The sequence below is a fragment of the Passer domesticus genome, chromosome 1 (assembly GCF_036417665.1).
Source record: "Passer domesticus isolate bPasDom1 chromosome 1, bPasDom1.hap1, whole genome shotgun sequence".
Classification (NCBI taxonomy): domain Eukaryota; kingdom Metazoa; phylum Chordata; class Aves; order Passeriformes; family Passeridae; genus Passer; species Passer domesticus.
The window spans coordinates 34,594,571-34,610,826 of NC_087474.1; positions in this window are offsets into that span (position 1 = coordinate 34,594,571).

Here is a 16,256-nt window from a genome sequence, read left to right on the forward strand (position 1 = left end):
ATTGCAGTCCAATCAAACTCATAAAGGCTGTACTCTGAGATTCTCATTTAAAATTAACTGACATCCTAAGAAAGCAAGATGTGTTAATATTAATATTTTAAATCTGAACTTGAACCACAGCCTTCATTTGACCTTGACTCAAACCATTTAAAGCTCCTTTGGCCCAGCCCATTGCCATGTGCTGCACATTTAGCCAGTATCTCTCCTGGCATAAGTTCTGGTTCTGTGTCTCATTTATTTTGCTTTTCCAGAAAATTATCTTTCTTCTTCCCTATCTATAAAAAAAGGTCAGAAAGAATTACAGCACATAGGAAAACAGCATTACTTCCTTTTGCATTTGCAGCCAGCTGCCAAGCACAATAAACACATCCAGTGTCAGCTCAGCTCCCTTCCCCTCCACACCTGGCCAAAGAAAGAAGGAAAACAGCTAAAGGGAAAATATTCTGGATTCTGGGGGAGGATGCCCGGCTGGGAGCGTGTTGTTTCCGCGCTGAACAGCAGAGGGGAGCAGCAGAACGGCGTCTGTCCGGCTGCACAGGGGCTGCCAGGACCAGCTCCGGGGACGGCCCCGCTACCACTGGCTCCCCACCTCCGGGAATCCTCTCATGCATTAAAGTGTAGCATTAAATATGGCTCCTAAATGGCTGTGAGGTGAATGAACCTCTTTGGCAACAGAGCACAAGTCTTCAAAAGCGGCTCTAGGTTTTTCCCACTCTTAACTCTGTATTACACCCTTGATGGTTCAAACCCACAGAGACTTCTAGGACCTAACTCTCACTATTTTGGAGTGGCATCCACAGCCCTTTGAAAATGTATCAGCTGGTATTTCCCTAGGATAAATATGTATGAGCAAATGACACAGCCAACTACATGCAATCCAATCCAAGCTGGCATATAAGAGACCCTGGAAATAAGTTCAGATTGAGAAAAATATACAGTATTATTGTAGTTTTGTATAGGAAATGTGGGAGCTGACCTACAAAACAGAGCAGAAGCCACTGGAACTGGCTCATATTGGGGTTGGGAGCCAGGCATGCAAGGTATTAGGAAGCACTCAGCCTGGGGAAAATTCATTACAAGGGCTTAAATTCATGAAACAAAGGATGGGGCAGCTTTTAAGAAGGCTGAAGACTGCAAATATCAGCCTCCTCCTGGGTTATATGCAAAACCAAGAAAAGAAGTTGCCTTGAAAGTCACCTGGTCTTCATATGGACCAGCACATAGATCTTTTAGCCACCTGCTGAATAGCTTGGCATGATACCAAGCTGTGTATGATTTGTAAGGAGATAGTCTGGAAAGTGTAATAAGAGCCTTGCAGGTTACCTGAGGAGTGGGGCTCGCTATAGCAAATGCAGGGTTTGCCACATGATCCCATCCACTGCACGTTGTGATACACCCAGATTTGCAATGCAGCACGTGTCTGGAAGTTTGGGGCATCCTGAACACAGAGAACACGGTGCCAGCACTGTCCTGGAGAGGCACACCAAAGAAGTGTGCTCCTTCAGATACAAGTATTGAGCAGGGATACAGGTGGTGTGTGCATAAATGAAGCCATCCCTCCTCTGAAGTTTGTCTGGGAAAGAAGTCAAAGACCCTGCAGATGTAATAGCAGATGTGCATTTGTAGAAGCCCCTAAACCAAAAGCCTAATTTTAGGCAGAACTGAAAGCAAAGGGACTCTGGTGAATGGTTTTCCTGGAACAACAAAGAAACCCAGGATCTCAAAGTTTTCCTTCTGAAGTTAAACCATGTTCCTGAAGGCATGGAATATTTGGAAGTCTAGGGAACTTGTTGAATGACAGGAGGAACTGAAAAGGCTGTTTTGAGTTTCACAGCAAGGCACAATCCATTAGCTGAACTGCTGCTAGGGATACACAAGTAGATGTGAGGGCCAAGTCACAGGCATTGGATCACATATTCCAAACTACTGTTGCACACTTGAATGTGTGTGTGCATCTGCACACGTGTGTGTTGTGCATCCAGCTCAGCCAGAAGCTGAGATGATGAACAGCCTCAACATTTGAGAAGTCTTTTGGCTAAGAAACTGTAGAAGTTCTCATCTCTGTGGTGAGTCTGTGAATTCAAATGCAGAATTTACTTGGAGAGTCATCTGACCCAAAATAACCCTTTAGAGTTTTAACTCCTTCAAATATGCCATTCTGGCAAAAATGGCGCAACATTTTGCTAAAAAAAAAAAATAGATAAAAAATCCCCAAACAAACAAGCAACAGATCAATTGCACTGGTCTTCATTTTCTTACCAAACTGTGAGATAATTTGTATAAATGAGGTCCCCACACCAAAATTCCAGCCTGATTTCATTTATTCGAGGCTTCCCGTATTTCCCGTGCAATTTTGCTGGCCTGGCTTCCCACACAGTGACAATATTAATGTTGACTAAAAACTTTCCATGCATGATTTCAAAACACACTTGTGGCCTTTGGAAGAAACAAATGTGTCTTGCAAGAGTGAAGTGTCATGTCAGCAAACAGCAAAAGAACCAGACCTGCTGGTAACAGCAGCTATGAAATAAGGGCAGTGCAAGCCACCTGAGCACTAAGACTATTGCTTTTGTTGTGGATAGGCAGAGCCAAAGCAGATTACATCAGCTAGACAAACTGAACAGAGCAAAGAAATTATGCACTGTTAATTAGACAAATTAATAGTTAACTGCCTATTTTTCCCCACAGTAATTATCAGAATTCATTCATGTCATAAGGATAAGTGTATAGGAGCTGCCAAGTGACGTGGTCAGATCTAGGAAGAGGGAAGGAAGAAGAGGAAACACTGATGGCCAAGCCAGTGGGCATGCACACTGGACAGAAAGATGTTGTTTCAAAAGCACTTACAACAGCTACAACACAGGGAGGGATTCAGTCATGGAAATTATTCTAAAACATATGCCCTAAAATGGCCCTAAAATATGTCTCTGCTGCAGGAGAAAGTAAGACAATACAGAATCCCTGTGCCCCTTGCAAGGATCCTGATGGGTGTCCCTCAGACCAGGGAAAGTCAGGCACAGACCAAGACACCTGCAAGAGGTGTTTCAGCCTCTTGGTCTTGCAGAGATAGAGGGAAGAAGTCTGCAGCAGCAAACACCTGCATGGAGCTCATGCAGGGGTGTGAGGAGATGTCACTCAGATCCTCAGAATGAAATCAATTTGTCAAAACTGGATAAACTGAGCTTATTGTCACAGGGAACTCACAGACCTGTGGGGCAGGGCACAGGTACTGAGGTGCCAGTCAACATGAATGGATAAAAAGAGGATCAGGGAGCAGACACACTACTGCAGGTAGTAAAGGCAGCGAATGGTCCCAAAGCCCCTTTATGAAGCTGGGCTGATGAAGAAATGCAAACGGGAGGAAAAGTTCTTCACTTCATATGTGCCTATTGCTAGCCACTACATCTTCCTACCACATAAGTACCTTTGCTGGAGGTTTGCTAATGTAGACAAGGGTGGCATAGAACAGTTTTTTAAACAGAAATATTGGATGTACTGTGTGTTTTTCAGCTGCCACTGCAATTATGGAATTTCTAAAGTCAAAAGTGGCTTGTAACACTCTCATATCAGCTGTATGCAATGATTTAAAATGAGATCCTGGAAAATAAGTATTGACATTTGATCATGGAAACATTTGAGTCATGACAAAAGACTTTTAATAAAAAGACACAAATAGACACAAACTCTGTTTTATAGCTTAGCTAAAAAATCCTTGTGAAACCAAAGAGCTCATAATTAACATTATAACAACACCTAGAAATGCATGCCTGGTGCTCAACCTGCTCCCTAATCACTCCCAGCAGATCCCCAACTCTTTCAGTGAACCAAGCAAAATCACTTGCCTTCTTCCCAGACAGAAAATTAAATTAGCCTGAAAGAGATAAAAATCTAAAAGGAAAAAGGAAAATTGTGAGGTTTAAGGAGAGAGGACAGACAGAAGGGGAGAGAAAAATGACTGCTGAGGTATATTTGTCTTGCTTTCTACTATTTCTGTGTGTTAATGGCCCTATTTTGGGCTGCACTGTTACACAAGTTTCCTAGCCTTTTCCTACCTACTGTAACACTGATGGAACCTGATGGATTTTGTTAAAAAGAGGTTTCCTGTTTTGACTTTTGCATTCAGCAGTGGTACACAGTTGTTTTTCCTCTTAGCAGATTATCAGAATGGGTGCATCTTGGCATCACTCATTCCAGCAAAGAGAATGTTCAATATCCATAACCACACAATAACATCAGGGTGAGGCTTAGCCAGCCACAGATTTGGCAACTGATTTCAAGCACAGAAATAGGTTTTCTCTCACATATAACTTTTCTATTTGTTTTTACATTTCCAATTCTCAGAAACAGCTTGGCAGAAAGTCATACAAATAAAACAGTAAGCCCACATGGAACCCAGAACATACAGCAAAGAGGCCGAGATTTGTTAGAATTTGTAATGTAAGTAAAACATTTTCGTTAGTCATATGTGGGAAGTGGCTGCTTCTCTCAGCTGGGATGGGTGGGGGGGCTTAAGGGGCTCTGACTTGGGTGATACAGATGGAGAATTTCCAGCTGTTTCCCTGCTGTGAGCATGAGTTTCTGAGAAGGAAGCAGCATGTAGGACTTTAGCATAAGATGAAGAATATGACTCAGTTGATGTTCTCTGTGGGCTCTCTTCATGCAAAAGCACAGCACAGAACAGCCATGGCTGCTTGCAGTGAAACAACTCAGCTAGCAGTGGGCATTTGGAATGAAGAGCAGCTGTTATGGCTCATGGCTTTTCCTCTACACACTCCCTATAAAATGCTGCCTGTGCAGGTGGCAGTGGAGCACAAAACAATAACTTCTGTATTTCCACAGCACAGTCAAGGCTGACTACCTCAAAAAATTTCCTTAGGACACACAGTCTCCCACATAACCACTCTTGCAGGTTCCTCCTTTGGTAGCTGTCAGTGACATGACTAAGCAATCTCATGGCAGCCATGTGTAAGCAGGGTGCTATCACATCAGGAATATACCAGCATCCCCCTGGCTGCCTCAATGGACTAAAGCCCTGGAAATGGGCTACAGTCACTAAAAATGTCAGGCCAAGCTCAGGTATGCTACATGCAGGCAGAAACAGAGGTTTAGAGGGTGGTGGTCAGTCTACATGAAGGCCGGTTTTGCCCTAGGGCCTGAAAACTAAATGAAGCATTAAATGAAGAAATGCATGGTGGCAGATTGAACAGATACTATGCATGTGTCAGGGCTAAAGGGAAGAGACTGACTTTTACGGCTGGCCAGTCTTCCTTGGTAGCTGAACCATGTGAAATTGAAAATTCAAACCAGTCAAAAAAACCAGATTCTGTGATTAGGGGATTTTTGCAATGTCTTTTCAGTCAATATTGCTCTCCACAAATTAAGTCTTGCTAGTAGGATGATTGCCACCAGATCACTGTCAAAAAGATAAGAAATCCCTGCCTTTCCTGGTCCCTTCCTAGATGGCTGTGATACCACAGGGATACTGCAGCCACAGTGTGCCATGAGAGCATGAAATTCAATACATCTTGCTTTTGGGACACAACAAACTTGACTGCCATGGAGAGCTTGGGCAACTGCACTTCAGGTATGCACTGCAACCAAGAAACCTCTTTGTGCTGGAAAAATACTTGATAGAAGAACCTTTTTTCCTGAATCTGTCTTCTGTACTTCAGTATTGTTTGGGGATTTTTAGTACAAGAAACACAATAGAGAGTTCTAGCAGGCTTAAGGAGAAGCACAGCCATCTAGTACTCTTATGAAAGTCCTTTGAATAGGTAATGTGCCATGGGTACAAAACCAACTCAGAGTGGCTGTGTCTTGTGAATGCATGGGCACCCAGAGACAAATTTAGTGCCAGAACCATGATGAGACATATATGAAGACAGTTGTGCTTGCCATTGAGGCATGTGAATTTTTCAAGACTGTTTCCAGCAAGTCCTTTCTAAAAAACAAGCCAGAATTTGAAAGGATTTATCTTCTTTTCATTGTCTTCCAAGCAAAAACCTTCATGTCTTCCCTATACTGCAAGTACTTATGAAATCCACTCCACATCTGGACAATTAAACTGCCTGGAAATGCTCCAGCACTGAGCTTTGAAGAAAACACTTTAAATGTTGAAAGAAAACATTGATAAGCCAAAAATAGTCAGATGGGTGGATTCTATCAACTTTCATAAATCCAAGATCATGTACATATGTATTTAATTGCAGAGACATTTTCTGTTCTGCTTTGAATTGCATTAATCTGAAACATTTCTATTGCTCCTCACATTTACACTTCGAGATTCTGCCCTGGTGTGCCTTTTTTTTTTCTTTTCTTTTTTTTTAATTAATAGGATTTCAAATTGCTGAGATAACTTTCAAACAAGATAATTGTTGGCCTGTGCCACTACATAGCATATTCTGTCAGCATATCTTTGAAAGGCCTTAATAAGTAGCATGACATTTCATTCCCTGTGGGAAAAGACTATGCCCCATATTCCCTTCCTGTCCCCTTTTTAAATTGCTCTTTTGGCTTCTTGGATTTGCTGGAGGGTTTGGAGCCCAGTTGTGAGTGCTTGCTGTGGTGAGAATTGAGAATGTTTTTCTACTCTCCTCAGTGTGAAATTCCAGGTACAGTATTATGTCACATCAGTTCTCTGTGAAAAAATGTATCTTGGCTCCAAAAAGAAAGATTAATGGAAAAATCATTCTCAACCTGCCAGGAAAATATTTTTTCCCTTTCTGCATGAAAACAAAATGTAGAGTTAGCTGAGAGATCTAAGGATTAAAGGGAAAGTAATGTTCCAAGCTTTTCTTAACCTCCATCCCTAAATTATATAAAAGCCCTTGCAGAAAGAGGAACAAAATAAAGAAAACTGACTTTGTTTATTCCTGTATAACAAAGTCCCTTACTAGAGGTGTTTTATTTAAACATTAAGGCCTTTTTTTTATTATTTTACGAGTAGTGCTATTTTCAGCAATCATTCATAGCAAAAAAAGGTTAAAAAAATAACTGAATAATACAGAAAAGCATCTTTGGCTGTGGAGCAGCTCCATCCTTTATCTGTCTAGCAGGCACAGGAAGTTTCTAGTGCTAAGTAACAGCAATGAATTGTAACATATGCAAGCCTGAATCTTTACTGTCATATGTTATTAAATCTGCTACAGTGTACTAAACTTCAGAAAAGACAAATAAATGTGGAGGAGAAAGAGGTAAAAAAGGACTGACACAGCAAATTTCAAGTTCTTGCACAGTTGGCTAGAAGCATGTATTCAGCTGAGGGACACAAAGAACAAATTTGAGGAATGTCTGCTCTTCCTGTCAAACTCCTGATGGCCCCAAGGAGAGGCATGTTGTGTCCCAAGGTGAGCTCTGCCCAGCAAGGTGATGAGCAGTGGCTGGGTTTGCCCCAGTTTGTCAGAGAAGAGATGGTGTGCCCTCATCCCACAGCAAAGCTCTGATCAGTTTAGTAGAGAGCAGCTATCCCAGCTAGGAGATAAAATTTCATTCGCTTTCCTAGTATCTTATTCACTGGGATCCTCAGGTAGCTCACTGCTCTTCTGGCCTGTCATGCCAAGATGTGGTTTCATATTAGCAAGAAAAAAATGTCCTGGTGCTTCCAGCAATATCTCCCAAAGAGCTCAGAGGTTCTTGTATGCTCTGGTTTCTTCTCTGTTCCACACCCAGAAAGGCAGGGGAGCAAATGTCCCTTGTCACTGAGCAATGGTTCAGGTATATTTTTGAGACCTTTCTGTGCCAAAGGGACCCAAGGAGAAGCACGGAGAACAGGATGAGAGAGGGGCAGGAATCTTCCAAAATGCTTCAGAGACAGAAAAGTGCAAGGCCCCAGACTAACCTGCCACCACAAAACAAACAGGGCAATACAGCACAAAAATCTGCTCCAGTGCTTACTGAAATCAACCGGAACCTTAACACTGCTTTGAAGGGGAATTTGATAAATGCCCAATGGGAAGCTGACCAAGGAGAAATGAAGTGTGGCAGCCAGCATTTGTTCGGTGAAAATGCATTCTACAAAGTGTGGTGCAGAAGCAGCACACAGTAAGGACACAGAAGACCAAATACATCAGTGGGTTCAGGAAATAACCCTGCACCCAACTCTTCTCTTTTAAAATGTCCTGATGCTGAATGGCAGCAATATGAGGAACAAGTAGTAGTCAGAAACAAGAAACATTATCCCAAACCTAGCAAAGATTCCCATCTTAACAGGCCTTATACTCTTGATATACAGCAGAGAAGGATTGGTCAAGAGTATAAGGCACACACACATACACAGAAAAATCTTGGCAAAAGGCCTAGCATTTCATTTGGATAAATTACTTCCACATTTAATCAGCCAACACTGAGCTGCATTTGTTAGAGACTGCAAAACTTCTGGCAATTTAAGGCAGCTGCCTATGTCATTGTCTTCTCTAATGCTATGAAAACATTGCTACATTATCACTATGGAGCCTGGCAAAACATTTGTTGTGTGGAACAAGATTCAAAAGACATGAATTTTAACTAAATTTAGATGTAAGGAGGACATTTTTGAGAATGGAATGTTTTCTCTAATTGGTCAGGCCAGCCCCTACCATGTTCTCTTCTCAGAGGCCAGACTCCCAGAAAAGAGTTGCACAAATAACAGAGACTTGGGGCTTGATGTGTGAACCTTCAAGCCAAAGGTGCTGTTCCAGAGCAACCTGAAATGGAACACATCAGATTTTGACATAGAAATTAACAGCCAAAGGTGGTGTTGTCAGTCAGACAGACTGTTTTTGTCAGTGTGACATGATATGTTTCCTTTTGGGAGTACAGGAAGTAGTAGGCTCTTCAAAACATTCTTATGGTATAAAAGCTAAATTTTGTTTCAATTGAACAAATGGATTTCAGGAGAAAATACTGATAATAAATATTTGGATTTCTTTTTCTGCCAGCTTAAAAGCCTGCTTCTATAAACTGACAAATTCAAAGATAATTTTCTTCACCTTGAATCTACATTTTTCACCAAAATATACAAAAACATCACCAAGATCCATCCTTGAACAAGCTCCCCAAATACAATTTAAGTCAAAGGAATCCATCCTCACTGGGGGAGAAAAAACCCAGACTTTTTTCTCAATTCAGTCATTTGCTTCCATTTTATTTGAACTAGTAACAGAGTACTTTAACAAATTTTCAAGCTAAATTAAACCTCAGTAATTCAGAAGTTCTACTGTGTAGTGAAGCAATGCTGTAATTGACAGATCAGTCTCCATTTAAATTAGCTCCTGAGAGGATTAACTATGTGGGGATTAAATGCTTTCATATCTGACCCAAATCCCCCCCAAATTAATATTAGCTCCCAAAGTCAGCTGGTTTGAAACGTACTTTGATCACCTGGGAAACTTTTCTCTCCTTCTCACTGATAGGATTTCTGTGTTGAAAACAAACTCATTGCTCTCTCTTTGACCCGATCCTGAAAACATGACATGAGCCTTGTAACTCCACACAAACTTAGAGATGTATGCTGCAAGCCCACACATTCCACATCATCTGCAAATGAATTCTTATAATCTTTCATTTTTCCTTAGCTTATATGGAAGCCAAAATACAGGGGTTTAGTTTAAAAAAAAAAAAAATAAAGAAAGCAGAAATTCCAGGGTGGTCCTAATCTTCTCATCTTGAATTTATATTTTTATATGTCAGGGATGGAACATGTGGGCAGAGTGGAATGTCAGACAGGCAGAGTATTGGGAACAGACAGAGTAGCATAAAGCAAGCAACATTCACGGAACTAATTTACTATGTGTTAAACTGGATCAAATTCCTACAAATGTGATGTTAAACACTTACGTATGGCAGTATATTTTTATGGAAGAAGATTAAGAAATGATGTAAATTTCCAAGCATAAAATTTTGGCTAATCAAAATCTTTTGGCAAGTTAGCTGCTTTCATTTTGAATGAGCCCTCCACATTACCACTTTGCCTCCAGAAAAGACTGGATCTGTACCTTCATATAAATTCCTTGAAAATGAAATGGATAATTTATTTTTCTGGCTCAAAGAATTTCCCTGCACCAACATCATCCTGATTTATTTCCATATATTTTATTATGTACAAATCAAGTTTGGTTTTTTGTTTTGTTTTTTTTTTTAGTAGGAACAGACCTTCTATGTGAAATATAAGCACTTAACCAAGTTTCCTTAACTTCTGACCTATTAGCAGTGAAAACCTGCCAAAATATCCGACAGTAGAGGAACATTTCTGTTTAAAGAAGAGCACTGAGAAGATGAGCAGATCTGGGAGTAGGCTATAGCAGTGTATGGCAGATTGTAGCAGTTTCTGAAGTCATACATGGAGACTACATCATCATCCAAGTCTCTAATAATGTATTTCAAGATAGTGAAAAAAAAAGGAAAGCTCTGACTCTGCTGCTCCCTCCTGTCTTCAGATGACTCAATCCTCAGCTGCAACAGTGTGACTGGATTTCTCTCTTTTGATCTGACCAGATGAAATTCAGAATCTTGTCTATTCAAACCAGAAAAAAAACTGGAGGTGGACTGAGACTTCATCAGAGCAACCACCTCTAAATGTAAAAACATTTTCAAGGCCTTATTTCTTACCCATAGGAAGCCCTGAACCATTCCACTCACAGATCTGAACATCTTCCAGTCTGCTTTTGGACCACAGGCCTCTAGATCCAAGTAGCAAAGTCAGAAGTGAGACCTCTGGCCAGACCAAGGCCTGTAACTCATTGTTTGGAGAGATTTTCCTCCTACCCAGCTGTAAGAGCAGCATCCTTGCAGAAGTGCAAGGACAGTGCTGCCACCCTGTCCTGCTTCCAGCTGTGCCAAAGGCCACACTGTGCCACAACCACGTGAGGCTGAGCCCAAACACATCTCTCCTCCCTCTCACGGTTTTCTCAGGGAAAGAGAAATTCTGTCTTTTAGCAAAAGGTGTTTATACATTGTTTTTCTACCTGTCATTTCTTTTCTTAGATTTTCATGCACAGTCCCATTCCTATTTTTTAATTTCGGCCCAGCTTTCTCATTGGTTTCAGGAACAGATTCACCCAGGGGCTTTAGGTAACTGAACTTCTACCATTCATTTTTAAAGAAATCTCATTTTGATAAAAACATCAGCTGGGGAGCCTGCTCTGGACCACTGGGCCCACCTGAAATAACTAAGACAATTATTTCTCTCCTAGGGTCTTCAGCAGTACTTCTTTCCCAACAGAAGCAAATTAAAGCAACTCTTGGTGTAGTTGGCAGAAGAAATCTTGATAATGTCCCTGTGAGGCACAGCTGAGATGGCAGGATGGGCAAAGGAGGTGACTCAGAATTGGTAAAAACACATTTATAGCAAGATGCAAATGAAGCCACTGTCTCCTTGAGGTGCCCTGACCTGCTGTCCCACCTTTGGGGGCCTTGTAAAGCCCGCTGGCAGCAGCAAGTACAAGAACAGCTCAAGCTGCTCTTTGTACTGGAAAAAAATTCTGCTATAAAGGTGCTACCAAGCTATTCCATCTCTCAAGTCTGAAATACAGGAATAGAGGGGCAGTGCTGCTTTCTGGAAGCAGGCAGCACTCCTGGAAATCATGCTGGGGGCAAAATGATCAAAATTTCTTTGTTTTAGAGGAAGAGGAGGAGAAAGAGTAGGATAGTAGAAAAAAGGAGGCTCTAAGAAGAACCATATGAGCAAGAAGGAAGGGATCATTTAGTTTTCTTTGTCATCTATTGAAAAAAAGCATGTTACAGAACACTTAGGCTATTAAAAGGTCTGTGTCTCTAGAACTCTATTTTTTCTTCTGGATGCACTTGAGCATGAAGGATGTACTCAGGAAAAAGACTCGACCCACTTGCCATGTGACCTTCACCAAAACTTCTGAGCCCATAGGGCACACAGATACTTTGTCATTAAAGCTATATTGATGGGCAAAGATCACCTGAGAGGGGGCTGCTGCACTGACAACTCTTTCATATGAGTCTAGCAACTGGAGGTGGGTGGATGTGCAGGGAAAAGCCTCTGCTGCACAGCAGATGTTTTCGGCCTACTTGGGTGGAGGCTTCTTCCAGCTTACAATCAGGGAGGCCAAGCTGCGGGGACATAGATCAGCTAGGGAGTTCATAGTCTTGTTGACTAATTTTTCTATTGGGGAAATGTCAGGGTGTGTTTGCTTGCACTTTGGGATATCTTAATTCCGTCCTCTGATGATAACTCCTGTCCTGTTTTTACTGTTGCTGGTTAATTAATTCAGTTCAGCCTGGAAACTTATCTGCTAAGGCAGTCTGAGCAGCAGATAGCTGATATTTACCAGGCCAGAGTTAAAAATAATTCACGTGTTACATTTGAATGTTGAATCTGAGGTAACCAGTCAACACAAGAGCATAGTCCATAAGTAAGAACAGATGCAAAATTAATCAGATTAATTTTTTTCTGTTTCTTCCCCATGACTATTCTATTTTTCTGCTAAACTCTGACTGTTCCCATCTTTTCCCTGTTGAAGGGAATAAAATCTGCATGCCAAGCTCACAAACAAAACTGCCTTCGACTGTCTTTCTGCTGATAAACACAGCAAAGCGTCCATCCGCTCCTGCAGTCCCGGGAGTCGCTGTAATGACAATGTTATGTGCAACCAAAGCAGTGCCAGGAGGTGCAGACTGGAGTGTGATGGAACAGAATGTCCCTGAGCAGCAGCTGGTGGCCAGAAAGCTGGGAGCACATACCCCAGAAATGCCTCTCAGTATCTTTGTTTTGCTTACAACGGAAAGACTTCTGTCTGACCTACCATGGTGGTTCCTATGGCTTGTTTGATGCTTTTCTGTTTTCTTAACCATCTTTTCACACAGCAATACTGTCAAGGGGGAAAGCCCAGAGATTTATATTAGCTGGGCTGGATTAAAAATTCCATCAAGCACAATGCTGCCCAAAAGCTCATGGCTGTGCTGCATTGGGAAAGTAGCACAGCAAAGCAACTACAAATGGTCCCAGAGACACACATCCCCACAAGTTCCCCAGACTGGGAGCCTCAGTCATCTGGTGTGGTCTTCACAAGTGGCTCCAAGGACTGAGTGAGGAGCCCTTATGGGCAGCAGGGGTGAATAGGGTTGATCCTGCCTTCAAGAGGTCTTTGTTCCAAAAGGCCACCGGCTTGACACCTCTGATTTCTGCTGACTAGTGATACTGGAGAGGTTGGACTCTACAACTCAGAGTCCAGCAGCTGTTGATGCTGTTCCTATAACCATTGCTTTTCTTGCCACACTGTGTCTGTTGGGAAGGATTTAAAAGGTTTTAGGGCTTTATTTCTTGTCCTGTAGGGATATTGTAAAGGCGAGCAAGAGACGTGCATTGTGGCAAGTTGACTGTCCTATTAGCATGCTGGGAGCAGGCCTGCCATTTTGTCACCAGAAGACTAGGATTTCACAGGAGGACATAAATTAGCATTAGTTACGTCAGAGACTCTAAATGAACTGTAAAATACACAATGTGCTTTACTACCAAGACAACCAACGGGCCGCTATCCATACCACATAAATTTTGGGCAGTTGAAAATTGGTGGATTGCTATCAGTGGCTATGGAGACAGACAGCTTTGTAGGCCACTCTTAATTCTGGCAGCAAGGAGCTGATCTAGAGCCTTGGGCAGCAAATGGCAGTACATCTATGTGAATTGGTGTATTGGCCATCCTTGAGTAGAAAGCCAGACACAGATTTCTTAGGAGGGGCCAATGACCCCTTCAGCACATTCCTGCAGTGGCACCACTGCTCTTGCACTCCTGTGTCACACCAATACCTCTTCTCTGTGACCCACAGAGATAGGATGCTGTGGTTCCTGGCCTAATCCTGACACTGAACAATGGGGCGAGTGAGGAAAACACATTTTTGCAAGCCAGCCTTTCTCTCTGGTATTTGCAAGCAAATATCAAGAGCAACACCTGGTACATCTCCACAGTGCCATGGAGAGGATGTGTTTTGGAACACAGAGCAGACCCTCCACCCTCATAGCTGTGCTGTGGTCACTGCGACTGTTCCTTGTGGAACAGTCCCTTCCTCTTACTCCTGCTCCTGGGAATAGTGGAATATTTACAACACACTTGTTTTGAAGCTTAGTTCTTGCTCTATTGTGCTGGTTGTCTAGTGAGTGAATTTTATAAGAATTAACTTAAAAGTTGCATCAATACAAAAGAAGGATGTAACTGACAGGATTTATATGTTGTAATCTAGATTTTTAGAGGCTTTCCCCCGTAATTACCAACATCACATCTCATCTCATTTGATTTCACACCACTATCTCATTGCTTTTCTTTCTGTTCTACTAGGAGCAGAGCAGCACTAAGAACTCTCTCTGAAAAAGGCACCATGGAGCATGAGTGTAACAGTCTCCCTGAGGAGTTGTATAGGCTGCACCTGAGGTTGCTTGTCCTGGCATCAGGCAGAGCTTCTGACAACAATCCTGCAAACCTGACCAGAACCATGAGGGCTGAGCCAAGCTCCTCCTGCCATGTGCATCACTGTTGCATAGGTGCTCAGGGAGAGTGTTGTCCCCACTTAGAGTCAATCAACTCCAAGATAATTTCCTTCTCTCAGTAATATGCAAAGGAGGACCGGTTTCTTCTTTTTTGGGAGCATCATCTAGTTAAAACATGTTCCTAGCTCAAACTGACAAAAATGCAGGGCACCTGCAGGAAGATTTCTTGGGCCTATTGCTCCTCACGGGGGTGTAAACACTGCCATATCCTCGTCCCTCACCAAAATGCAGGCTGAGAGAAAAGAGGGAGCCAGCAGGGATGCAGAGGCCATAAAAAACCTGGGAAGTGGTGAGAGCTGCCAACATCAGAGCTGCCTGGACCCCTGATGATAGTCGTGTCTGTCACAGCAAGGACGGGGTAACTTTTTCTCTGGGGGGAACCTTGTCTCTGCCTTGCTGTACTTCCACTGCATCTGCAGTGGCCTACAGGAACAGAGATCATTTTGGTTCAAAGATGTCCTTTCACTGAGGACAAGACTTCCACTGGAGTCTGATCCTCAACTCTGTCCTCAGATAGGTTTCTACAGTCAAGAAGAGTGGCTTGACCTGCTCTTTGTTTGTGGCCTGCAACCCAGAGAGCCAAGAGAGGCACCATCTATCTCAGCTGGCTGTATTAAAGGTGCCTGCTGTCATTCAGGAGAGGAGAAGAGGAGGTGGCTCCACAATGTCCACAGACAGTTCCAGCAAGTGCTTGAAGGAATGTTTGCCTCATTTTCTAGGACATGAATCTGAAAAACACTCACTGGATATTAAAAACAATAAACATTTGTTAGATAATAAATCCCAGACTATGCTTTCTTGATAAACTGGATGATTTTCTAAGGACTCCCCCGTGACTGAAGGCAGATTCTTTCACAATGTCATAATTTGTTTTGAGCTTTGCTCTTCATTACCTGGTTTTGCCTACACCCTGTACTATGAATGAGGAAAACACCTCCAATTGCCCTTTGTGCAATCTCAAGGGAGAAATTGAAGTAACTGGTAAAGTAATAAATCCTTACTACAGATCATCACTCATTTTTCTTATAGATTTAGTTAGGACTTTTACCACTGGTTGGAGGAGGAGAAAGCAAAAGGTAGAGCAATTTCTCTCTTCTGTTACTACAACAGACTGAAAAAAAAAGTAAAAAAATCCCTCCCTTTATCCAGCTATTGCACTAGTCCAAGTCTATTCAGTGGGACCATGAGTCATGTCACCAACAGCTCTGCAAGTACAGAGTTATTTCTACATCCTAACAAAAGCAATTCTGTAGCTCAGGATGACAAATTCATGAAACATCTGTGAAAGGTCAAGAAACAACTTGCCACTTTGGGACAAACAGTCTTTCTTCTGAGGACCCACATTTCAGAGAAAATCTCTGCTTCTCGGCACATGCTGCCAAAAGTTATATTAAAAATACTATGCTATAAAAAATGTTAATATAACACAGTGCTGTTTTATTTATGTTTTTTAGCAAACTCAGAAGGGCAGCTACAATATTTTAAGAAAACAGCAAGTCAGCAGCCAGGTACTAGCATTCTTCACTCTGTGCAGATCCTTCCCTTCCAGCCAAATCTGATTTTTACCCATCTTTGCTGTTCCTTTCTCTCTCTGTATAACCTGTGCAGCCAGGGGCCAAAGGCTGCATAGTTTCCATCTCTCCCTCTTCCGTTCCAGAGGCTGCTCCCAACAAACCAAGACAGCTACAAGGGTCCTTCCAAAGCAAATAGGCTAACTGGGGGTAGGGGTAAGGTGAGGAGTAAGAAAGATCCTAAGGACAGGACCTGA